We start from the raw sequence: 25,745 nt of genomic DNA on the forward strand, positions 1-25,745 counted from the left end.
TTTAAAAAAAAATCAGATCCATATCCCACAGGAAGCAAAAAGGGCTCTGATACTATCTGTGAAAAACCTTTTACAAGTCCTGTAGGATGTTCAATAGTTGGCAAAGGTCTTTGGGGAAATTTATAACATCTTGCACTTATTCCTTCTTCCAGCTATGGCTATCCAAGCACCAACATTAATGTATTTAGTCTCTGACCCCTTCTGTGGTGATTGTATGTGTTGTGAGCTCCATTTTAGAGCACAGAATAAGCTGTGTAAGCAGGCAGAAGCACAAAGATGAAGTGTCCCAAGATCCCACCCCAATGACAGTAAGTCTTATACTGAGATTGTGAGCTCTCCAGGGCAGAGAATGTCTTCTAGTGTGTTTGTACCATGTCTAGTACAATGGGGTTGAGGCCTGTATTATTTATAATACATAAATAAGTCCAGAACAGAACTTGGCATAAAAGGATTGTGTGATGGGGTGTTCACCCCACATCACTCCTGAAGGGGTTAAGGTGGCTCAGAAGGGACTAATTAGCTTAGTAGGCTGCACCTGGGAGAATTAGGGCTTGATTGACAAGCACTAATTGAAGATAGACAAGCCCCTGCCTACTATTGCCTAAAGCCAGGAAGTGAGAGCAGAAGGGGCTGCAGTGTGGAGGTTGGTAGTCGTTCTCTGGGCCTAGTGAGGAGAGAAGGAGGAAACCCAAGTGAGGACCAGAAGTCCTGGGATCCTGACCCCAAGGGAAGAGGTTTATCCAAAGGAGTGGTGAAGAAGATGCCCAGGGAAACCACTACAAGGCTTGAGATGGTACAGACCTTGACTGCTGATTGTAGGTTCTTGAGCTGGAGCCCAGAGTAGTGGTTGGGTCTGGGTTCCCCTACCAGCCACTGGGAGAATGGCACAGTCTTGAATTGGAAGACTGGCTGGAATGGTATTGGGACAACTGGTCTGGTGAAACTTTGATACCCCAGAAGGGGAGGTGACCTGGCCAGAGGGCCAAGGCATGAAGAAGGGCCAAGTCACAAAGAGGAAGCACTGTGACAGAGAGAGAGAGAGAGAGGTTGTGGTGCGAGTTACGGAAGGAAGGGGGCATCAAACTGGGAGGAGCTAATCCCCAGAAGCAGCCACAAGGGGATGCCTTAGAGGTGAGTGTAAAATAAATAAATAAAATAATATAAGCGTGTAGGGACAAAATCAGAAAGGCTCAAGCACAAAATGTGCTACACCTAACAAGGGACAGAAGAGGCAATAAGAAGAGGTTCTATAAATACATTAGGAGCAAGAGAAAGATGAGGGAAAATGTAGGTCTACAATATAGTGGGGAAGAAGAGCTAATAGATAACATCAAGAAGGCTGAGATGTTTAATGTCTATTTTGCTTCAGCCTTCACTAAAAAGGTTAATGGTGGCCAGATAATTAACACAATCAATATTAACAACAAGGAGAAAGAAACACAAGCCAGAATAGGGAAAGGACAGGTTAAAGAATAATTAGATAAATGAGATGTAGTCAAGTAGGCAGGGCCTGATTAAATTAATCCTAGGGTTCTTAAGGAATGATCTAAAGCAATCTCAGAACGATTAGAGATTATCTTCAAGAACTCCTAGAGGACTGAAGAAGGGCAAATATAGTATCTATAAAAAGAGGACCCAGGGAATTTTAGATGAATCAGCCTTACTTCAATTCCTGGAAAGACACTTAAAAAAATCAATCAGTTTGTAAGGTTACAGGATAACAGGGTGATAAGGAATAGCCAACATGGATTTGTCAAAATCAATCCTATGAAACCAACCTCATTCCCTTCTTTGACAGGGTAACTGGGCTAGTGGATGGTGGGGAGGCTGTAGTTGCAATATCTTGACTTTTAGCAGGGCTATTGATGCAGTTCATGTGACATTTTCATAAGCAAACTAAGGAGATATGGTAAGAATTAAATTACTATGAAGTGGGTGCACACCTAATAGAAAGACAGCACTCTAAGAGTAGTTATCAACCGGGACGGGTGGCAAGTACTCTGAAAGGTAGGATTAGAATTCAAAATTACCTTGACAAATTGGAGAATTGGTCTGAAATCAGCAAGATGAAATGCAATATAGACAAGTGCAAAATACTACACTCAAGAAGGAAAAATCAAAGATACAACTACAAAATAGGGAAAAACTAGCTAGGCGGTGGTACTGCTGAAAAGGATCAGAGGGTTATAGTGGATCACAAACTGAATATGAGCCAACAATATGATGCAGTTGTGAAAAAGGCTAATATAATTGTGGGGCATATTAACAGGCGTGTTGTATGTAAGATGTGGGAGATAATTATCGCACTCTTCTCAGCACTGATGAGGCCTCAGCTGAAGTATGGTGTCCAGTTATTGACACATTAGATGTTTTTAGATAAACGGCTATTGGGGCTGGTCTAAGTATATTTGGTCCTGCATCAGCACAAGGGAATGGATTAGGTGACCTCTTAAGGCCCCTACATTTCTATGACTCTGTGTAAGGGCTGGGAAATTTCACAAGTTTCCCTTTGTGGCATTTCCTTCCGAATCCTTCTTGGTGGTTGAAGGCTAGTGAGAGAGGGAGAACCCACGTTCCTTTCCATGGAGTATCAGCAGCTCATGTTTTGTGTCTTGTCCATAAGCTAGTCAAGGCAATAAACTAATTTATTTGTTTTCAAAATTTATCTGCCAGATAACTTCTGTGAATAACTATGTGTAGCTTGTGCTGGAGCTGATCATTCGGATTCAAGTGAAGCTGGCTAGTTCTGACTGGACATATGGGTCAGATGGTACTGCTTTTGTTTCTGATTGGATGAACATCACTCCTTGATTCAGATTCTTGGTGTGACTATTCAAATTTTCTTTTTCACAAATGATAATTTACTAGAAAAGAAACAAATGAAGGGAAACTTTTTATTGGAGCAAATATTTCTAGAAAAGTGAAGTATTCATTAGTCCTATGACTAACTTTGTAAGTGTTACACAAATCTGGAAAAATACTGTGTTTGTACATCAGACAATGCTACACATTCTACAGCATCCTCGTTAGACACTGGATACAGTTTTTGTATAGTCTACATCACTGTAACTGGGAAATTACAGCTAGAAGATGCAACATGTGTTGATTACTGCTTGTTGTATAACTAAGTTTCTTGCTCTGAAAGCTATGGCAACAACTTTCCTTTGGAGCAATTTTGGTGCTAAGTGATCTATTCATCCCAGGACAAAAGAGGAAAATTATCTGGATAATGGAAAGAGACTGGCTTCTGACAGCATTTTATAACGGTTAATTCCATGCACCTGCTAGGGTTCTTTATGTTCCTTTCTTTGTTCTTTTCAGAGTCTGTAATCTTGACATGGAGGAGAGAGAGAGAGAGATCAACCTTGAGTATTAGGGAAGGGGCTGAACTAACCCCTGGATTCTCCTCCTTCTCTCCCACCTAACTCTGGAAAAGTTAGGATCTACTTCTGAAATGTGGGGCTAATGCTCATGTCCCATTACAAGTCATAGTGTGTTCTGACCCTGAGCACTTCTTCCAGTTGAGCTCCTCTAACACAGTGTCTACCCTTTCTCTGTTCTAGTTTTATTAATTAATATTGTACCTTTCATGCAAAGAATTTCACAAAGCTTTAAAAATGCTACACGCAGATGCAGATCACTTCACCTGCAAAAATGCAACCACCTTTGGCGTAGGTGAGAGAGGTATCCAAAAACCAAGTAATGCACAATATGCTGCACAACAAGAGGGCAGGAGAAATGTCTTGATTTAGGCAGCAAACTTATTTACATGTGAAAAGTGCTATGAAAACTTTAATACTCATGCAAAGCAAGTGGGACCTCTGCTTTTTAAAGGCATGTTCTGAAACACCCATATGTGGTAAAGGCCATAAACACAATGGCCCTGATTCTTGGTTTCTCTATTTGTACATTTTAGGGGAGAGAGGTGTGCATGTATGTGAACATGAACCAATTCACTTTAAGCTAACTTTGCATTCCTCCATCTTCTTGGGGAACCTGAGAGCTGCTGTTGGTTAGATCCCAAACCACTCTATATACACTCAAGCTCCTCATCTGCTTATTGAAAAGCAGCCACTATGGTAGGAGACTGGAGAGTAGCAAATGTTGTACCTATATTTGAAAAGGTTTCAGAGTAGTAGCTGTGTTAGTCTGTATCAGCAAAAACAACAAGGAGTCCTTGTGGCACCTTAGAGACTAACAAATTTATTTGGGCATAAGCTTTCGTGGGCTAGAACCCACTTCATCAGATGCATGGAGTGGAAAATACAATTGCAGGTATAAATACACAGCACATGAAAAGATGGGAGTTGCCATATCAAGTGGGAGGTCAGTCTAACAAGACAATTCAATTAACAGTAGGATACTAAGGGAGGAAGAAAACACTTTTGTAGTGGTAATGAGTGGCCCATGTCAAAGAGTTGACAAGAAGGTGTGAGTAGGGGGAAATTAGTATAGGGGACAAGACAGGCCCAACAAAGAAAGTGACACAACATCACTAGCCATCACCTACAGCCCCCAACTAAAACCTCTCCAGTGCATCATCTAGTATCTACAACCTATCCTGAAGGATGATCCCTCACTCTCGCAGATCCTGGGAGACCGGCTAGTCCTCAGCTGCTGTTTGTAAGTGAGAATAGCCAGTGTAGTGTGCTCCAGCTATGGTTTCCCCTCCCAGCATAATCCGTATGTCAGGGGTTGCGGGGAGCTGGTGCAGAGCTGTTGTGGCAGCTCTACACCTGCCAGGGGAGCCCCTCTGCCACCCTAACATAAATCTGTTGCCTTTAGGGCCCTATTACACAGACCCAGCCCTAGGTCTGGGTGCTCACCCAGGGTGTTGACTTTTAGGGGCACCAAATCATCATCCGAGGGTGGGGAAGGGGCACTACATCTCTTGGCTGCCTTGTGTATAAAGGAGGAGCACCAAAAATGTTTGCTGCCCTGGGCAACAAAACACCTAGGGCCAGCCCTGCCTTTACTCAGCTGAAGCAGAGAAAAAGAGTCTCAGGTCAATGTAGAATGAAAGTCATTGTATCTATCTGAGGAGAGGAATGAAAGGTTGCTTTGTCCCTTCTTCCAGGGAACCTAGGTGTTTCTAGCCCTGTGCTTAACCCCTCTGCTCATCTCATTGGATTTCTGCGGCAAAAGGACAGGATTTCTCTCGTCTTGCATAAGCTGCCATTTGATTTAAAATACTTACTTTCTGCAAGTTGTTTGCACTTGCACATGCATACTGGGAATCTGTTCTCTCTGCTCTGCGTTGTTTAGTTTCTAAGGAGGCTTTCCAAAAGTGTCTTTCTACTCTCCAGACTGAGGGGTGAGATTTCCATGAGATTTCAGCAGCTGGATGAATTTGTATGTGGACTTCTCATTTCAAAGGCTGAAAAACCTGGAGTTCAATGGGGAGTGGGGGAAGGGAAGGGCGCTTCACAGGCCACTTGTGAGGTGAAAGTGATGGGTGCAGTGTGGGGTACCTAGCAATGGGCAGGATAAGGAGGTAGTTCAATTAAGATGTAATCAATATATCTCACCCCAGGCATATTTTTTGCCTCCAGGCAACGATCCACCTGTGACAGCGGGTGAAACCATTGAACTACAAGAGTCTGCACCTAAAAAGAATAGCATAATTCAGAGATGTAACACTTTCTATAACTCTGTTCCTGACACTAGGACCTGTTTCTAAAAAAAAAAAAAAATAATAATAATTTCTGACTGTTCAAGAGGCAGTCCAACATTAATATAAGATCTTTGCCCCTTTCTGCCCTCCCTCCCCTTTCTTTCTATCCTGAAGGCCGTGACCTCCATGACTGACTGAATCAGAATTCTTGGCAAATCTCTGATGGGCACAGCTAGTGCTACAGCTGGCAGGCTAATGAGATGGAAACATAATTCACCTCAGACTCCAGCCCCTTGCTTTCCTCTGTTATTCTGTGTGCACAATTATTTTTCCCTTCCTCATGCAACTGTCTGCACAAAAAAGGTGCACACATACATACACATGTGAATACATAGCATGTGTGCAAAATATATACACAAATATGCTGGGTTTTTGTGGGTGTGGGGGGGGAGGGGAGGTGTATTTACTTACTGTGCCTAGTATTCTAAAAAATGGATTGCATGTGTGCACTGATGGGGATTAAATGGAAAGCATGAGTTATGCTTTGTCCCCTTCACCCTGTCAGGCAAGGATGTCCCTCTTCCCAAAGCCACTTCTGAGTCATTGCCTGATGTGTTTTGGCTATGGGGATCTTGACTAAATCCCCAGCATACTCAAAGGGCTGGAGCACAGTATACCATGAACAGATGCCCCCTAACTATTCCACCAGGTGGCTTAGGAGCATGCACTGCCAACTCTTTTTATTTATTTATTTTTATTTTAACCACTAGAATTTCAAGGGCCACTGCCACATTGTCTGGAGTCTATAGTTAATATTGCTTAGAAGCTCTACCAGTTAGTAGAGTGAGCCCTCTTGGTTCCACAGGAGCAGAGCAGGCTCGATAGAGAGAAACAGCCTCTTAACTACAATATAGATACTTAAATTCAGAGCCACGTGGTTTTAGAAGGAGGCAGTGTGGTCCAGTGGATGGGATGCTGGACTGGCAAGCTGTTGATCTGGGTTCTGCTAAGGATTTAGTCATTGATTTGCTATGTGGTGTCAACAAGTTACTTAGGCCTGAGTTTTCAAGTGTAGGTCCCCCAATTTTTAGGTGCTCAACTTGGCCCCTAATATTCTTTATTTGCACAGTAGAAGGGGGTGGGTGGATGGGGGGAGAAGTAGGATTGATGGCTTACACGCACCCTGAAAAGCCTTTTCTGCCCCTGTACTGGAACTAGGCAAGACTTTTGCCCCAAAGCGAAATGCACCCAGTTTCAGGTGTCCATACAAACTGGAAACTCTAGTCAGATTGATGGAAAATAAATATGAAAAACATGGTGGTTTTGGCCCGAAAGCAGGTGGAACCTTCTGGTTTTAGTTGAGTTGACCTCTGAGACTTTAGTCCCATCTACATTCTAATCCTTACATTTGTTGCAGGAACCAAGTTCAGACATGATAATCATTTGACATGGTTTGATCTTGCCGTGCAGATGAGACCAAACAGTGTTTTACTCAAGTTCCCCAAATCATAGTATAACCTTCTACTTTTGCAGGTCCATAGCTGTGTGTGGGAACGTGGCTAATATATGGCTTGGTCTTGTGTGTGCTGACCACCAAACGGTTTTGAATTACCTTGGGGCCTGCCATATTGCATCCTAGTGCTCCAAGAAGATGGGATTTTTGGTGTTGTTGAGACATCTCAATTTAGTTTAAATCAGAAATTCAAAGCAAAATTCACAGTAAGAACCCATAGGAACTGAAACCATGCAAAAACTTGTATGAATCATAACAAGGAGAAACCACTGAATTTTGCACAGATTTACCACATATATACATGACTATATTTAGTTTTGATTTCCCCCCACCCTCTGCCTACGACGTGACCTCTCAATTGGCAGCAGCAGCAGAGAAATCTGCAGGCTTCATGCCTCTGACTCCAGAAATAGCAAAGGATGACTCATTTCACCTCTGATTGCGGGAGAGGCAATACCATCCTTTCCTTCAATCATAAAGAATGCCAGTTAGTAAAGAAGTCCCCAAAAGAAGCTCTGTGAGTCATTTGCGGGTAGCAAGGGTGGAGAGAGATGAAAGGGAAAGAAGACACATGATTGAGTGTTGTCTCATGTTTTGTTCAAAGCAGCATGCACTTGTAACAAATTGACAAAGCAGCTTCTTCATGTATTCAATATCATGATGAGGGAATCTCAGAGTGGTTCTGAGCCTAGGTTTTGAAGAATATCTTAGAGGCTCTGATGCTTTACTGAACCAACCACAGTTCTTGGCTATACAATAAGAATCTCAGAACAGCTTTTCTTAAGTAGGTTTTGGCACTTCCTGGTTTAACTTGGGCTACCACTACCATCAGCACCACCTTTCATGCGGTCAATTTTGGATGCTTTAGATCTTCTGCTGAAGGTTCTAGTACTAGCCACGGTTTGAGACAGGATACCAGACTAGATTGACTACTGATGTGTTCCTGATTTGGTGGTTCTGCTTCTGGTCTGAATGCAGAGGAATGTGAAAAAAGAAACATGCATTAAGCTGGAAAAAGGTTATCCAGACTCATCAGAACCTCAGAAAGCTTTAGCTGAAAGTTAATGTAAAGGCTGCATATGGACAAAGTGCCAACACGCTAATCATGGAGGAAAAGCATATGAGTTTTTCTGTGGGAAGAAGATAGTTGAAATACTTAGTACAGTACACAGCCTAAAGATGGACCTGAGCTAACTTAGATCTACAGTCTCCTGCTGTGGAGAAATATAGCTCTGGATGCAAACTTTGTTGGTTTAAAGATAAGGCTGGGCTGCAAAGTATTCAACAACTAGAGGACATAATCTAGAAAAACAGAAATCCGAGTATAGTACATGGAGAATTTAGGCAGTAACAACCTACGGTAATACGCAGGGTATGACTCATCTTGCCCTTAAATCAGCTTTGGTAACTTCAGTGTATTCAGTCCTAATTAACATCAATGTCAGATCTGATCTGCATACAAACATGCACTGAAATAACAAAATTGCTTTTAATTCAGAATTTTAGGTGCATGTCTGTGTGTTACTTCTCAATTTTATTTAAACTGGAAGCAAAATTGAAATAGGACGCTCAAATAAGAGTGTCCACGCAGAGGTTGTTGCCAGATAAGTAAATTGCTTTTAATTCGCACTGTTGGTTATTTCAGTCCGTGTTCGTATGCAGATCAGACCTTGCAGTGGTGTAAATGAGGAGTAAATACAGTATGTTTAGGCAAACTTTAAATGATGACAGAATCTGGCCTAAAGAATATAAACCAGCTCAAGTGGAGCCCAGTAATTATTTTGGGTTAGGGGCTAGGGACTTTTGGTGAAAATTTGTTTTCCTGTTCATACAATATCTGACTAAACCGGGAAGTCTTCAGAAATTACAGAATCAGGTGAACAACAAGCTCTATTTCAAAGCCTCTCTAATAAAAGTATGTCAGGAATCTTGTGAGAAGTTTCAGAAAAGTACCTAACACCTATTTTAATAATAATAAAACAACTTGGATATGGAGCATGGAAGATCAAAACTAGTCAAAGGGCTGGATCCAGGCTTGAATCCTATCTATGTGCTATTAAGACCAAGAAATGACTGACATACATGCTTAATTCAAACTAAATAGCCTATGAAACAACTTCCCTGAGGCTAATAATAATATCAGGAGAAATGAATACAGGGATGATTGAATACAGGATACACTGATGAGTGAATATGGCTATAGATACATATCAGGCTAGCAGAGATGGGCTAGTATTTAATGGCAAGCTCAGAAGATCCAATCAATCATCTGACCAGAGAATGTAATGCAGTTAGAATCAAAACAGCTCCATTCCAGAAGCTATATATGGCACGTTATAACCCAGCAAATACAAATAATCAATCAAAGGCAGCAAGCAAATAAAAAATGTAATATCATCAAGCAATAATTCAGATCACAGCTGCGGATATGAGTGATAACCTTAAATCTGCTATTTAATTAATATTAAGCCTCTGACACCATCTAACATAGCCATGAAAACCTTCTCAGTTTAGTTATGGTAACAGCCAGAGTAACAATATCCTTTTTTATTAACTTGTAAAGTGAATTAACCATTCAGTGATCTCTCATCCTAGGCTGCCAGAGGTGGGTGCAAAAATGACAACTCTCTATACTGTACTCTTCAACTAGGAGTGTCTTAGATAAGCTCTGGCTTTGCTGGTTTCAGATAGTTGGTATCACAGTAGAAAAGACATTAATTAATACCAGGGTCATAGAGCAATCTGGGTCACCTTTGTCTTCCTGCATGGTCAGTGTGGTGCTTCTTCCTCTCTAGGGTGGAATTCGCAATGGTCTTGGAGTAATCTAAGCCTGCTGTCCTTTCAGTTCACCTGGATAGGGACAGTAGAGCCATCTACATGGTCCTAAATCCATATTTAGGCATAACTTTAGGCACCCATGTTTTGAAATGTTAGCCTACCTGCCTGATAGCTAGGTAGCCGTGTGTGTGTGTGTGTGTGTGTGTGTGTATGTGTATATATATAGACCAATGACTTCTGCTTCCCCAGTTTTGCATACTCCAATATATGACCCCTCAGGGGTCATATACATCAATATATACATCAATAATCATGATAAAGTTTTATAATTCTCCTCATCACTAAAGGAGTGACTATAAACTTCAAGCGTTCGGAAACAAGCTGCTTCCACCACATTCTTCTGGTTTTAAAAAATGACCTTTGAATAAAATGAAAGTATCAACAGAAAAGGAAAACAGAAACGTAATTTGTGAAATGTTAGCTCAGATGCCCTTTGGGAGGAACAGACCTTTCGCTCTCCCAAGCTGACACATTATTGTGGTGCCTGGATCTACACGGGCACAGTTAAAGAGTCAATTAAGAAAAAAATGTGTATTTACTTTCGGCTGGTTTAACTTTGTGTTTTGAGCAACTGAGAATATTTATACCCTTGTCGTTCTCCCTAAAGAAGCACCATAATCAGATGCAATATGGGCTTGATTTTGCATGGTGAACATAAGTATGTCCATAATGGGTCAGATCAATGGTCCATCTTGTTGCCTGAACTTTAGATTATGTATTAATTATATTGATTACTTAAGAATCCCCTGTTATCACTCTGAGGGTTGACAGGTTCTTGCCCCAAGATCAGGCCCAGTATTTAAATGATTATATAGTTGGGAACCCCGTTGTGCACAGTCACTATAGGAACGCTTTTATATTTACAAATATGTTTTTTTTAATACATTTAGCACAGTCACAAACACTCCCACTCAGTGAGGGAGATAGAAATACTACAGAACGTACATCTGCACATCCATATACTCACATCATCTCCTGCAGGACAAACCTGAAATGTTAGCCATCATCTTCCTCATCATCATCACCTTCCCCATCATCACCAGTGGCCATCATTCTGGCACCTCCCAAGGACTACATCTCCCTCTCCTACTGCCCCTAGGCTGTGATGCCACTTTTATAATATGCTTCGCTGATGCTGTTATGTTTGATGCATATTCAATAGGGGATTTTCCCCCTTTCCCTTATTTGTATTTCCTCCCCTTACTGATGTTGGACTGTCTTTTTCCTAGAGGTTAATATATTAGTGATCTCAACTTATTATCAAAAAGAAAAGGAGGACTTGTGGCACCTTAGAGACTAAGGTGCCACAAGTCCTCCTTTTCTTTTTGCGAATACAGACTAACACGGCTGCTACTCTGCAACTTATTATCGTACACGTCAATTTGTTACCATGGCCCTTTTGTGGTTAGGTATTGGTTATTTCTGTCCTACCCGTTTTTTTCAGTTTTTTCCAAGTTGTGATGCACCTGTTAAGTTTAAAAGGCTTTGAACTTAGGAAGCCCCCTGTGCCAACCTACTTCAACACATTCTCTATGTTAAGTGTCACAGCCATATATGGACATTATGCTTTAACTCATTACCATTTGTCTAGGTCAAAGGTCCCAAACATATGTATGCTAACTTTGCCTTAGCTCAACATACAGGATGTGGCCTGTAGGTCCCCCTGCGTTACAGCCAAAATAAACTCTAATATAAACCTATTATAATGAAACAAATAAGCAAACTCATAAGAAAAGATATATAGGCAAGCAAACAGGCTAGCCTTAGATGTATCTCATGTACCTGTTATGTACATCAGTTCGTTGCCAGGACACTTCTATGGTTGACTCTCATACCCGTGGTCAGAACTTCCCCTTAAACTCTATTTTCAGCTCCCAAAATACTTGGTTTTCTGTTGGGCCATTTACATGCGCAAAGTTCGTAGGCCTCAAGCCTTATGCTAACTTGCTGAAGCTAGGTTTCAGAGTAGCAGCCATGTTAGTCTGTATTCGCAAAATGCATCCGATGAAGTGAGCTGTAGCTCACGAAAGCTTATGCTCAAATAAATCTGTTAGTCTCTAAGGTGCCACAAGTACTCCTTTTCTTTTTGCTGAAGCTAATGTCTTACAGGATACAGGCCTGTAGATTTCTTGCATTATTGCTGAATATTTTGCAAAGCAACATATAATGCAAAGCAGTGAATATAGTAAAAGTAAGCTAGCCTACTGGGCTATAGGTTAGCCCAGTATCCTGTCTTCTGACAGTGGCCAGATGCTTCAGAGGGAAGGAACAGAACAGGGCAATTAGGAAGTGATTCATCCCCTGTTGTCCAGTTCCAGCCTCTTGCAGTCAGAGGTTTAGTGATACCCAGAGCATGGGGTTGCGTTCCTGACCATCCTGGCTAATAGCCACTGATGGACCTATCCTCCATGAACTTACTTAATTATTTTTTGAACCCATTTATACTTTTGGCCTTCAAAAAGTCTCTTGGCAACAAGTTCCACTGGCTTACTGTGCATTGTGTGAAGCACTTCCTTATGTTTGTTTAAACCTTCTGTCTATTAATTTCATCTAGTGACCTCTGGTTCTTGTGTTATCTGAAGGAGTAAATAACATGTTTTCTCCACACCATTCATGATTTTATAGATATCTATCATATCCCCCCCTTAGTTGTCTCTCTTTTCTAAAATGAACAATCTGTCTTTTTAATCTCTCCTCATATGGAAGCTGTTCCATATCCCTAATAGTTTGTTACCCTTCTCTGTACATTTTTCAGTTCTAATATCTGTTTTGAGATAGGGTGACCAGAGATGCACGCAGTATTCAATATGTGGGTATACCATGGATTTATATAGTGGCATTATGATATTTTCTGTCTTTTTGTCTATCCCTTTCCTAATGGTTCCAAACATTCTGTTAGCTTTTTTGATCTCTGCTGCATATTAAGCAGATGTTTTCAGAGAACTATCCACAATGACACCAAGATCTCTTTCCTGAGTGGTAACTGCTGTTGTAGACCCCATCATTTTATATGTGCCATTGGGATTATGTTTCCCTAGGTGCATCACTTTGCATTTATCAGGATTAAATTTCATCTGCCTTTTTGTTGCTCAGTACACCTGGGTTTGTGAGATTCCTTTGCAATTCTTTACAATCAGCTTTGGACTGAACTATCTTGAGTAATTTTGTATTGTCGGCAAACTTTGCTAACTCACTGTCCCCCTCCTTTTCCAGATCAGTTATGAATGTTGAACAGCACAGGTCCCAGTACACATCTTTGGGGGACTCCACTATTTACCACTTTCCATTATGAAAACTGACCGTTTAGTCCTACCATTTAACTAGATATTGAACCAGGAGAGGACCTTGAATAAAGCATGTTGAAATTTCTTCAAGAAAATGGAACTTTGTGATTAAATTTTTGCATTCAACAAAAACAAAAAAAGTTTTGGTTTTAGTTTTTTCAATGAAAATTCATATTGTTTTAGAGAAAATAGTTTTTTTTCTTTCTTTCATGTTTTGTGTGTGTGTGTGTGTGTGTGTGAGAGAGAGAGAGAGAGAGAGAGAGAGAGAAATTATTTTCCAACCAGCTGTAGTTCTGAGCACTCCATGAGGTGCCGTGCACCCTCCTCTCCCACGGGAGTCGATGGGAGTTGATGGTGCTCAGCACCACATGGTGCAGCTCAGGACCTTGCAGGTTCCAGCCCTATGTCAGGTTCATATTGCCTGAAAAATTCCTTCTCCTCATATTGTTAAGGCACAGAAATCATAAGTGCTATTCATTACTTTGTGTATCTTTGTTTGTTACAGGGCTGGCCTTGTCATCTACAGGGATTCAAGCAAGTGGTGGGCCCCAAAGCCAGAAGAGATAATGGGCTTTGTGCTGCCTTCCCTCTGGTCCCACTCAAAGAAGGGGTAGACATAGCTAGTGAGCTGCCAGTTGGTGCAAGGGCCTCAGCAACTCATTTGTGCTGCTTGGAATTAACCTTTGAAGGCAAAGGATGAATACATCCATCCCTTGGGATTCTGGGCGGTGGCAGGAGGGGGTTGGATGTGAGTTAATTCAGTGCTGTTTTTGTTGTTCTCTCCCCTCTCTTCCATGACCCTCCCTTTCTTCCCTGTGTCCTCCCCTTTCTATGCTCTTTGAGACCCTTCCCCAGATCCAGAGACAAACCCCACTCTACTTCCAGTAAACAGGGAGCTGCCCACCGCTTCCTGGCCACCAGCTCTCTAAGGGTATGTCTACTCTGGAATAAAAGTCTGACGATAGCACAGCTGCGGCTGGCCCACGTTAGCTGACTCTAGCGTGCTGAGCTTGGGATGTGGGACTAAAAATTGCTGTGTAGATGCTTGCACTGGAGCCCAGGCTTTGGGACTCTCCTGCCTCCTGGGGTCCCAGAGCTCAGGCTCCAGTCTGAACCTGAATGCCTACACTACTGTTTTTAGCCCAGCAGTGTGAGCCTGAGTCAGTTGATTCAGGCTCTGAGACCTGCTGCCATGTGGTGTGGGGTTTTTTTTGCTGTGTAGATGTAGCCTAAGGCGAGGGGAGTGTCTGATGTTCCCTTCCTTTTCTTCTAGCACCAGTACTATACCACTGGTATGAGCAATGGTGGATGTGCTAAAGCAGCTAAGTCATATAGCCCTCTTCAAAGAAAGCGTGAGGGAGAAATAGCCCCTTTTCCCCCAATATAATAAATGCAGCTGCATAATCACTAGTAGGTTCCTCAGCTAACCCCACTTCCTTACCCTACAAAGGTATTTGGAAAAATTATCCAGGGAACAAGGTGAGGCACAGATCTGAGCATGTGTTGTATTCCTTTGAGAGGAAATAAGACAATGGTGGGTGCTGAAGAGAAGATTGGGCATCATAAGTAGCAGCCAGTGTACACAATGGAGTGGCCCTCTATGGTGGAGTGGGGGCTGGGAGTGGAAAACAGTGTCAGCAAATGGCTGCAAATGATGGTAATCATTTCCAGGTGCTGTCTGAAAGAGAACAAAGAAAGCTTGCACTCTCCTCATAGCCTTGTGCAAAGAGCCCTGAGTTTTTATCTTCGTTACTGGCCAGGAGCTCCCATGTAACAATACAAAAACTAAAAAGCCTCTCTTTGAACTTTCAGGCAAGAACAAGGCAAAAAAGAGCAGGGAAAAATTGTTTATTACGGAGAAAATTACAGCACTTTGAATAATGAGGAAGCAAATGCAGCTGAGGGCTCAAATTGAATCTCCATTATGTTTGTGATTAAAGATAATGCATGAGGGAAAGGGGGTTACGGAGGAGTATGTGTGCTGGAGTTGGGCAGGGAAAGACAGAGCAGTGACTGCTGCTGGTCTTGCGTTGGCTTAGTTGTCATACCGAAATCAGGAGTGTTGCTACACAGAGATGAGACTGAAGCTCTCTGAGATCCTAAGCTTGTCCTGTACCAGCTTATCTGGGAATTGAGCTTGTTAAAAGGTTAAACTGTCTCAGTTCCCTTGGGAGTTGAGGGTACTAAACACTTCAGAGGTGGCTCTCAGCACCTGGCAGCATTAGGACCCTACTGGAATTGCTGTCTCTGCCCCCTGCTAGTGATGGGCCAGGGTTCGGAGTGTAGGGTTGGTTCAGAATAGTATCCATAAATTCTGATACTTATCAGAAGCTTCTCCATATTATTTGAATCACCTGAGCCTGCATAACTAGACTGAAAAAATTTCATGAAAATGGGATTCCTTGGGAGGAGTCCTGCACTTCCAATGTCAGCCAGAAATTCTGTGAGCACAATCTTTGCTAAGGAATTTTGGCACTTTGATTCCTAGCCAGAGACCAGAAACACAAAGTCAAAAATTGTGTGTGTGTGTGTGTGTGTGTGTGTGTGTGTGTGTGTGTGTGTGTGTGTGTGTGAGAGAGAGAGAGAGAGAGAGAGAGAGGAACAAAAATCTAAAATAGATCCAAACCTCAAAGATCTGATTCTAAAAGTGGGGAGAATGTCTGGAGGATTGTAACTTTAGACCAGAAATAAATATTATCTTTCTAAATATTATCTATAATCTCAAAATACAGAAAAGACTGTTTAGTGGGGTTATGGCACTGGACTGTGGCTTGGGAAAGCTGGGTTAAACTTCTGTTTCTACCACAGACTCCCTCTATGACTGTGGGCAAGAATCTCTCTGTATCACTATCCCTTGTGTAAAAAGGGGTAGTAATCTCCCCTTAGGCTGCCTTGTGTATTTAAATTGTAACATATTTCTGACAGGAAATCTCTCTCTCACTGTGTCTGTACAGCGCCTAGCACAGTGGTTCTCAACTGTGGTCCACGCTTGTTCAGGGAAAGCCCCTGGAGGGCCGGGCTGGTTTGTTTACCTGCTGCATCCGCAGGTTCGGCCGCTTGTGACTCCCACTGGCCGCGGCCAGCACATCCCTCAGCCCACATTGCTTCCCGCACCCCCCATTGGCCTGGAGCAGCGAATCGTGGCCAGTGGGAGCAAAGAATCGCGGCCAGTGGGAGCCATGATTGGCCGAACCTGCAGACGTAGCTGTTAAACAAACCGGCCAGGCGCGCCAGGGGCTTTCTCCGAACAAACCGTGGACCACAGTTGAGAACCACTGGCCTAGCACAATGGAAACCAATCTCATTTGGGGCCTTAGGCTCTAATGTAATACAAGTAGAACAAAAATCTTTGGGGGGAAAACACCTAAAAAGATATAGGTATGTCCTTCTCACGTCGGTAAGCACTTACCCAGGCAATAGCTTCAATGGAACTACTTGTGAGTAATGGCTCCACTGTCTTCCTTGATGGTCAGCCTCAAATGTGGGTCTACCTAAATACTTACTTTGACCCTGATTTAATATTCCATTAAAATATATAAACAAAATTATTCTCAAGAGCAAGTGCTCTAAGGACAACTTCTCCTGTTGGTCGATAAATATTTATTATCTGATAATCGTTCCTATTTATCCTGTACAAACAATTATTAATTTTTACATAAAATTCCCTTTCACAGTCCATGGGTCAGAGATAAGGGTGTTTTGTTGTAATGAAATATGCATTCCTCTATACCTAATAAAATGTATTTGGGGGTTAGACTAGATGACCCTTGCGGTTCCTTCTAACCCTATGGTTCTACAATTCTATGATTTTGTGTAAGATTTATAGAATTCCTGAACTTTTCATTTCCTTGCCTTTAGGTAAATGATGCAATAAGTTAAGTATTCTTTTGTCACTTAGCAAACTTTAATGGTTTTTTAATTAGTCTCTTGGGTGTTTTAGTTAATTATAAAATTGCTTTCTTTTTGAAACAGAGAGAACTCTGTTCCTGCAGGGCAAGAAGAATTTTAATTCAACTTCTTTTATTTGTTTGACTCAAACCCTTTGTAATGATCATTTTCCCCATATCCTTGTAGCATTCAGTTTTCCCACCCTTCTGACAGGAGCTGGAAGTCTTGCCTATTCTACATCTCTTCAGAGCCCCGTTGCCCTGCTGTGGGAATTGCTGCTATCAGCTGCCTGCAGTGTTCTGCTCGGGGCTTATCTTTCCATGACTCACAAAGGTCATTGTCAATTGCTAATCAGCTTGGACTCCACAGGCCTCTGAGAAACATCCACAACATCTATGCTACAGGCATGTTCCTTCTTCTTTCTTTCCCTTTTTTGCAAAGCTGTTCACGCTAACAAAGGAAATAGAGCATCCTTTGCTCCTTAATTTATGGCCATAATTTTGCTAGCCTCAGAAAACTGAAGCACAGATTTTAAAGTAGCAGCCGTATTAGTCTGTATTCGCAAAAAGAAAAGGAGTACTTGTGGCACCTTAGAGACTAACAAATTTATTTGAGCATAAGCTTTCGTGAGCTACAGCTCACTTCATCGGATGCATTTGGTGCATCCAAATGCATCCAATGAAGTGAGCTGTAGCTCACGAAAGCTTATGCTATTTATTATTAAGCTTACGCTTAATAATAAATTTGTTAGTCTCTAAGGTGCCACAAGTACTCCTTTTATTTTTACAGATTTTAAAGTGATCATTGCCTTTCTGGGTTGATATCCAGCTGAACTTGTCTTTAAATTAAATGCTACCATGTTTTAATTAAGTGTAATACTACAGCTACAGTATGTTGGTGGAATGGAAAATTATTTTTAAGGACAGATCTCCCACTGACAGCAGTAGAAGGACAATTTGTGCTACAGCTTGCACGATTGGTCCACTAACCTTCGAACAGTATGCTGCTACTTGTAGCTTGACCCACAGCTATGCCTAAAGAAATCTAACAATGGTCTATCTACAGTTCCTCAGCTCTTAAATACCAATGTGCTCAGAAGATACTAGCAAGGGCTGAGAATAGTGCCAGAGAATGCCAGCAGCCTTTCAACAAGTCCAGGCTGCATTCTCAAGTTAGCATTCTCAAAGGATGACCAGGCCCTTATGTTCTAAGAAATGTATGGCTAAGTGCTTGTGCTCTTAGACATGCACAGACCAGAGGTTGTGTGCAAAAGCTCTGATATATATGTGCACAGGTAATCAGGCTTTGCCCAAAGGTGCATGCACAGTTACATCAACACATGGGCCATGATCACTGGGCAAAGAAAACGAATAAACAAGCTCTGGGGAGGGCTGCTGCTGCCCCAGAGATAGGGCCAATATTTTGATTTTGGATCTGGTGGTGCCCTCAAGACTACAGGCCCCAGCATGCAATGCACTGTCTTGATCTAGGTACTGCATGCTGGGATGTATGGTTTGTGCAGGCTTTATTTCCACCGTGAAGAAAAGGAGGCTGCAATCTCCATTTTGTGGATATTATATTCTTCCCTAGGGCTCCTGGCAAGTTGCCAATGAGACCCTCAATGAATGAAGATCAGTTTTCCAGAAGAGGGGACAGTTCAAAATCTTCTCATGATAGGATTTGCATCGTGACTGGATTTTTTTGGACTGGGTGTTCCAAGCATCTGTCCCTTTGCCCTTTCATACCTTTTTGACTACTCAGTTGTCTTGCACCTGATACGAACAAACAAGCCCAAAGAGGCAATAACCTCCTTCTCTTTTTTCATGATCCTTCCTCTGACTATGTCTGCCCCAAGCCAATCATGTGTGAAATTGGACAAAGGTTAAATCACAAAGCTTCCTTTGCAAAGGAAAGATTTCTGACTCCTAGCCCGAGGCAAGGATATCTAACTTGAACTGTTAGATTGTTTATTAGGTCCTGGGTTTTTCATTTGGGAAATGTATTGACAGGGTAACTTCACCACACTTGTGCCATGCAGGGAGCAAAAGGTTTTGATTGATCTGTGTAAGTGTAATTTAACACAGTCTGGTAACCTGTTACATAATAGTGTGGACTTTGACATTATTCAGAATGTCAAGCAATAGATTGCATTCTACATTTTTATTGAGTGATACAAGGGAGAAACTCTGTGTGTGTGTGTGTGTGTGTGTGTGTGTGTGTGTGTGTGTTCCCATCTCCATCCCCTACACTCTGTCACTGTGAATCTGCAGTAGTTCAATATTCTCTTCAGACTTTACACTAGTGTTCATAGGCTAGATTTTTGGCTCAGTGACAATATTCATGTGAATGTGTGTATATAGGGTGTGGGTTTCTCTTGACTCCTGGCACTTACGTTACTAGGTCCTCACTATCTACTATAGCTGCCCCTCTTTTGCTGGTGATTATGAAAATCTGCCCTTGATTACATTCATGCAAGGTTGCCCCCACTGAAGGTTACACAGATGTAACTCAGAGCAGTATTTTGAAAACCACGTGTAATGGCATATCTGCTTTGGTGTGATGGGTACAGTGAAAACAAGGAGGTTTAGGGAAGAACGGATTATCTAGGGTGTGTTTAAATTTCAAACGGTTAGCAACATTCTTGTATTTGCTTGTGACTGAATAATTACAGCTAGAATTCCCCAGCACTTGAGAAGCCCAGCAGTTTATACATTACAGCAAGGCATGTGACCATGGCCACTTTTCTAATGTATTTCATGGCAGCTTTTTCGCAGTTACAGGATAGCTGCATTGCTTCCCCCTTTCTGGCCTCTCTAAATGAACCCCCCTCACCTTAGGTCTTATGCCTGTTGCCTTTATCTGTCTCTGGGTGGAATTGGACAATTCTCCCACTTAGACCAGGCGCGGGGCTACTGTACCTTATGTATCAACCATTATGATCAATCACGTTTGACTGAGTTTGGGCACCTGTGGTTCTTCCCGTTGGCTGTCTGTAACCAATGGTGGACAGTGACCAGGTAGCCTTTTTAAAACAAAAGTATTGTTTGTTTTAGCAGGAGGAACAAACCCAATTTGGAGGAAAAAAGGATTTTAAAACACAGTCTACCCACATTTATCTTACCTAAAATCTTCTCATCCCATAATGGTGACCTAGGCAGGCCTAACGACACCCTAGCGTGGACCTGTGTCTGGTTCCCCCAAATAACTAGTGCCTCTCTTGAGATAGGTCCCTTTCAGTCCTCCCAGAATTTTCTTGTTCTTCTGTGTTCCTGGGTCTCACCCTGTCCTGGTTGGAGAGAAGGTGGAAACATCAAAGCTAATAGTTCTGGCCTTGTCCCTGAACAACTCTCATGTGTTTACTGCGGGTGGCTACCCTGAACCAGACTCTTCCTTCCTGATGTGTTTTTTTTCTGGCAGCCTCACATGGAGCTAAACTAGTATATTCAGACAGTAAATATCCCAGTAACTAGGCCAACATAGCATATTGATAAATTATTACAGAATAGCTTCAAATTGGCCACAAGCTTGAAAAGCCAAAGCCCCAGTACTCATGCACGTATCATTCACTTGAGCAAGTCATGCTGAAGTGAAATGCCTGTCCTCTGAATGGGTCCAGTCCCAGTGGAGTCAGTAGGAATACAAGCACTAGTCTATGGGAGTAAGGGATGCAGAACTGAGCCCTAAAAACGAGAAGACTGCATTACTTCTGGACACGTCTCAGGTGTCCTATTGACCTCAGGCTATTCAATTGAAACAGTTGGGAGCCCAACAGAGCCATTAATGATGCCAGAATATAAGGCACATTTTGGAAGCAACTATGATTCTTTGTTGATAGCGTTTCTGTCTCCTCCAATGAAGTCTGTTTGCTTCATTGCTGTCTGTACAACATATGCTGATGCAACAGGAAAACAATTTTTGCCTTCATATTGAGGATTCAAATAAACAAAGGTGTCATGATCTGCCCTGGGAGAGGTTGGGCTGTAATTGAGGTTATTAGCTTTGCTTTTTTTCTGTCAGCAGAGCAGGCAACAAGCCAACCCCATCTCTTGCAGACAGCTTCTTCTGCAATCACTTCATTAAATGTCTCCCATCTCAAACTCAGCCGCCACCTCACCCCTCCCGCCCTTTTCGCTTTCTTCCCCAGGCTGCAAATCCCCTTCTCATCAGGGAGCCTTTGAAATGGCAGCATGTCCGTTTAAAAATAAAATGAAATTTTAATGAGTACAAAATACCACCCTATTCATCATATGTGTGAACGGTGGAACGAGGAGGGGGGAAGGAGGAAGGCACACAGAACCTGGGGGAATGTACAAATGTTAGAAATGCAGGGGACAGAATGACTGTCATCTAATTTACTGGGGTCGTAAGGACCATGGACTAGTAACATAGGGCCTTATATTCAGCCTGGTTGAACCAAGCCTCTGTTCTTGCCCCTGTAATTTAGTGCACACTAGTAGAGGTGAGGTTTGATACCTATAGTCATTTAATACAGGAAAAACATTTAGAATATGTTAATTTGCCAATTTAGCTTTGAATCATCTTTAAATGGTGGTAGGGACAGAGAAGACTGAAGGCATTTGTTACACCCTATACCAGGACACACGGGCATTCATCCCTCCCTAGATGGTTCTGGTGTAACCATACCTTGAATATTGGATTAACTTGTGGACCCCTCTGCCATGATTTTCAAGTGTGACTAGTAATTTTTGGGTGTCCAACTTGAGACACCATGAAGGAGCCTGACTTTTCAGAAAGTGCTGAGGATCCAAGCTTCTGAAAATCCCTTTATAGAACTGCAAGCTGGGCACCCAAAATCATTAGTCACTTTTGAAAGTCTTGAACAGTGCGGGGGTTGAATGAAAGTGACAAATTCCCTAGAATAAGCCTTACTGTGTCTAGCATTATTGCATTCAGCATGATCTCACAAATTAGAGTTTGTGCAAAAGCTAGCAGAGTATTTGGTTATGATCTGAACTTGGGTTTGTCATGTTCTCATCTCTTCCTCTGGAACAAAGCCCTTGTATCATGGCATTTTGATATTTGTGTCTTGTCACCATGATACTGAATCATCACGAAGCTCTGCTGTCTTACAGTGCAAACATCTTGTTACAAATTCACCTGGTTACCTGGTATTTGTCCCAGAGGTATTTCCTGATGCATTTTAATATCTGGGATATCACTGCCAAAATAAAAAAAATGATTTGGAAACTTTGGGCCAAGTGTCCACCCAAGCCGATAATAACATCACTGCCAATACAGAGCCTGTGGAGCAAAATGACTGATAGGAGATTAATAGGTCTATGGCAGAGTTCCTATGGTAGAATAATTCCTGAACTGCAGTACTGTCTGAGATATATCTACAGTGCTAATTTCACATGTGAAATCCCATCTTCCTTCAATGTCGTCATCTTGGATTTAGCATCTAGTTTGCAGTGCTGGAGTTAGTCTATTAACAGCTTCCATACAAGAAGAGACTAAAAAGATTAGGGCTGCACAAATTTACCCTGTCCCACAGTATTAAAAACCAGAGGGTCATCCAATGGAATTACTAGGCAGCAGGTTTAATACAAACAAGGAATTACTTCTTCACCTAATGCACGACTACCTGTGGCACTCATTGCCAGGGGTGGGTGTGGTGGCCAAAAATGTAACTGGTTTCAAAAAAGAACTGGATAAGTTCATGGAGGACAGGCGGTCCAATGACATTAGCCAAGATGGCTAGGATTGGAATCCCTGGATCGGGGCAACCCTAAACTTTTGACTGCCAAAAGCTGGGAGTGGAAGATGGGTAGATTGCTGCATAGTTCATAGAATCATAGAATATCAAGGTTGGAAGGGACCTCAGGAGATCATCTAGTCCAACCCGCAATTAATTGCCCTGTTCTGTACGCTCCCACTGAAGCTCTTTTATTGGCTACTGTCAGAACCAGAATACTGGGCTAGGTGGACCATGGTTTGACCCAGTATGGGAACACTTATGTTCTTAAATGATGTTTCCCCTGATGATTGCATGCCTTTATCATATCCTCCTTGCTTTAGAGGTTGAGGGAAAACTTTAATCAGGAGCAATGTGGACCAGCTAGTGACTGGATACACAGAGAAAGGGATCAGTTTTGTCTATTGTCTCTTTGGTTTAGATAGTTGAAGCTAGAACTGACGCAATTACAAGGTTAGGATGGTAGAAGCAGAGACTAATTGTACTGAAGCAAAGGACTTGAGGAATTGAATCTGTCACAGAGCATCTGATGACTCATCCTGTTAGGGAATCCCAGAGGTTACTTACCTGGCAGCTTAAATATCTCATTACTTAAAGTGGGCATGGAGTGATGCATTTAAAAGGGCTCAGGTCTAGGCAGGCCCCAGTAGTTTGTTCCCAGCCTGAGACAGGAGTGATGTTTCTTTGACAGTTTTCTCATCCTCTTTACAAAAGCTGGGCAACCAGCAATCACTTCCCCTTCCCTCTCTCCTTTCTTTGGTCCTAAGCAGAAAAGAAAACTGGAAGCACAATTTTCATCAATCCAGGTACTTTTATAAATCCCAGTCCTAAACTAAAGCTATTGGGCCATATTGTGTTCACAAGGACCATGGACTAGTAACACAGGGCCTTATATTCAGCCTGGCTGAACCAAGCCTCTGTTCTTGCCCCTGTAATTTAGTGCACACTAGTAGAGGTGAGGTTTGATACCTACAGTTATTTGCAACTGAATTTAAGCCATTTTGAGTTTAAGCACCCACCTGTACCTGCAAATCAGGCACTTAAATGTCAGTTGCAGATGTACTTAATTAGGGGCACAAAAATAAACCAGGGTTTTATTTGCATTTGCAAATTATGGGTGTAAAAGAGTTTGTTTAAATATCTGGCCTTTTAATTACTTTTCAGCTCCATTTCCTTATATCTAAAGGAGGGCAACAGACTACAGTATCTACCTTGCAGACTTGTCATAACTGTAATTTCACTAAGAATATATGTGGGGTAGAATGTGGTCCGTATGTCTTGCATCAGGATGATGATTAATAGGTATATCTGAACAAGAAAGAAAATGTAACGTTCAATGTTTCTGGTCAGTGATATTACAAAGGGGCATCAACTGTCTCCCAAAAAAATTATGCTAAAAACACACTCCAAACTCAGGGGAAAAGCTCTTTGTGGCTCCTTGGGGTTCAGCTCCAAGTTCTGCCCTCCTTCTGTCCTTGTATCATGACAAAATCCCAGAGCTCCTTTCTCTGAGAACATGCCGGTGAAATCTGGCTGACTTATGCCATTCCTCCCTTTTTTACTGATACCATTTGGATCTTCTGATCCTGTTCCTCTAGCTCAATCAATTGCTACAGGTTAAAATGCTGTGTAAGATTTCTGGCTCTAGAAAGAACAGGTTGAAGTGGGTTGAAGCACAGGAAGGCTAGAGTTCACTTCATTCTCTCAGTGCAGCTTTAGTGAGGTCCATGGGAGAATTCACATCATGAACAAAAATGTTGAAGATAACATTACAACTTGCCTATTCATAACTATGTTGGGTGAAAGAGAAAAGAGAGATAGCTATGACACCATCAACTACTGCATTTCTACCAGCCTCACAAAGAATTGCCATTTAGATACTATAGTGATGGGTGCATTATAATGTATAAATGTTTTGATATCTAAAAGTCGACTAGACAAATAAGGCTGCTATCACATTCTAAGGAACAGAATCATACATGAATACTTTTGAGCAAGGCTTCCAGAAATATAGCCCATTTCATTTATGTTTATATTGTTTAATTGCATGATCTGTTTGAGCAAATAGTTTACATACAGACTCAAGCCAAGCCTCCTTTGGACTGTACATGTATCAAATTTTGGCTAGCTGCATAGTGATTAAATGGAGGCCAAGGAGTGGTACAGATAATGCTGCTGTTAGCCATATAATAGCTCTGGAGAAGTGGCTGGCAGATGCAATGCAGATTTATTTTGATAAAAAGGCTATTTTTTCAGATGAACCATTTTAAAAGCTGTGGTGAATTGTTCTTTCGTACCACCGTGATTTTACCATAATAAATTAAATCCTTTACTGACTCAGTTATATTGGGCATCTTGTTTTAATTTGCCCCATTATATGGGTAATGTATGTAATAATTGCAAAAAGAAAAGGAGTACTTTTGGCACCTTAGAGACTAACAAATTTATTTGAGCATAAGCTTTCATGAGCTACAGCTCACTTCATCGGATGCATTCAGTTGAAAATCTACTGCTCAGATAAATTTGTTAGTCTCTAAGGTGCCACAAGTACTCCTGTTCTTTTTGCGAATACAGACTAACACGGCTGCTACTCTGAAACGTATGTACTAATGTAAAGCATGGTTAATATCAAGTATGTGTATATGTCCTACTGCTCTGTATATGGGCCTGATTCAAAGCCCACTGGAGTCAATGGAAAATTCCCATTGACTTCATTGGGATTTGGATCAGGTCCTCTAAGCAGAGTGTACCGCATATGTTTAAGTCTATGTTTTTATTGTCCATTAGTAGGGCAGTTGTGATGCCCTGCAGTTGGCTATTTATTAGCATAGCTTAATGGCTGGCTTTAAATAGAAATAGATGGAGGTGCAGATTGACAGCTGAGCTGTCCGA

General features: G+C 41.9%; 1 protein-coding gene across 1 annotated transcript in view; it reads left to right on the forward strand.

Annotated features, from left to right (window-relative positions):
• The first annotated feature begins 651 nt into the window (after nucleotides 1–651).
• Nucleotides 652–25,745, forward strand: part of SLC32A1 (solute carrier family 32 member 1) — a 62,377-nt gene continuing 37,283 nt past the window's right edge. Inside the window, exon 1 of the mRNA XM_043495852.1 lies at nucleotides 652–1,131. The gene's annotated coding sequence lies outside the window, so the exon portion shown is untranslated. The remainder of the gene's footprint in view (nucleotides 1,132–25,745) is intronic.

The sequence above is a fragment of the Dermochelys coriacea genome, chromosome 13, assembly GCF_009764565.3.
Source record: "Dermochelys coriacea isolate rDerCor1 chromosome 13, rDerCor1.pri.v4, whole genome shotgun sequence".
Classification (NCBI taxonomy): Eukaryota; Metazoa; Chordata; order Testudines; family Dermochelyidae; genus Dermochelys; species Dermochelys coriacea.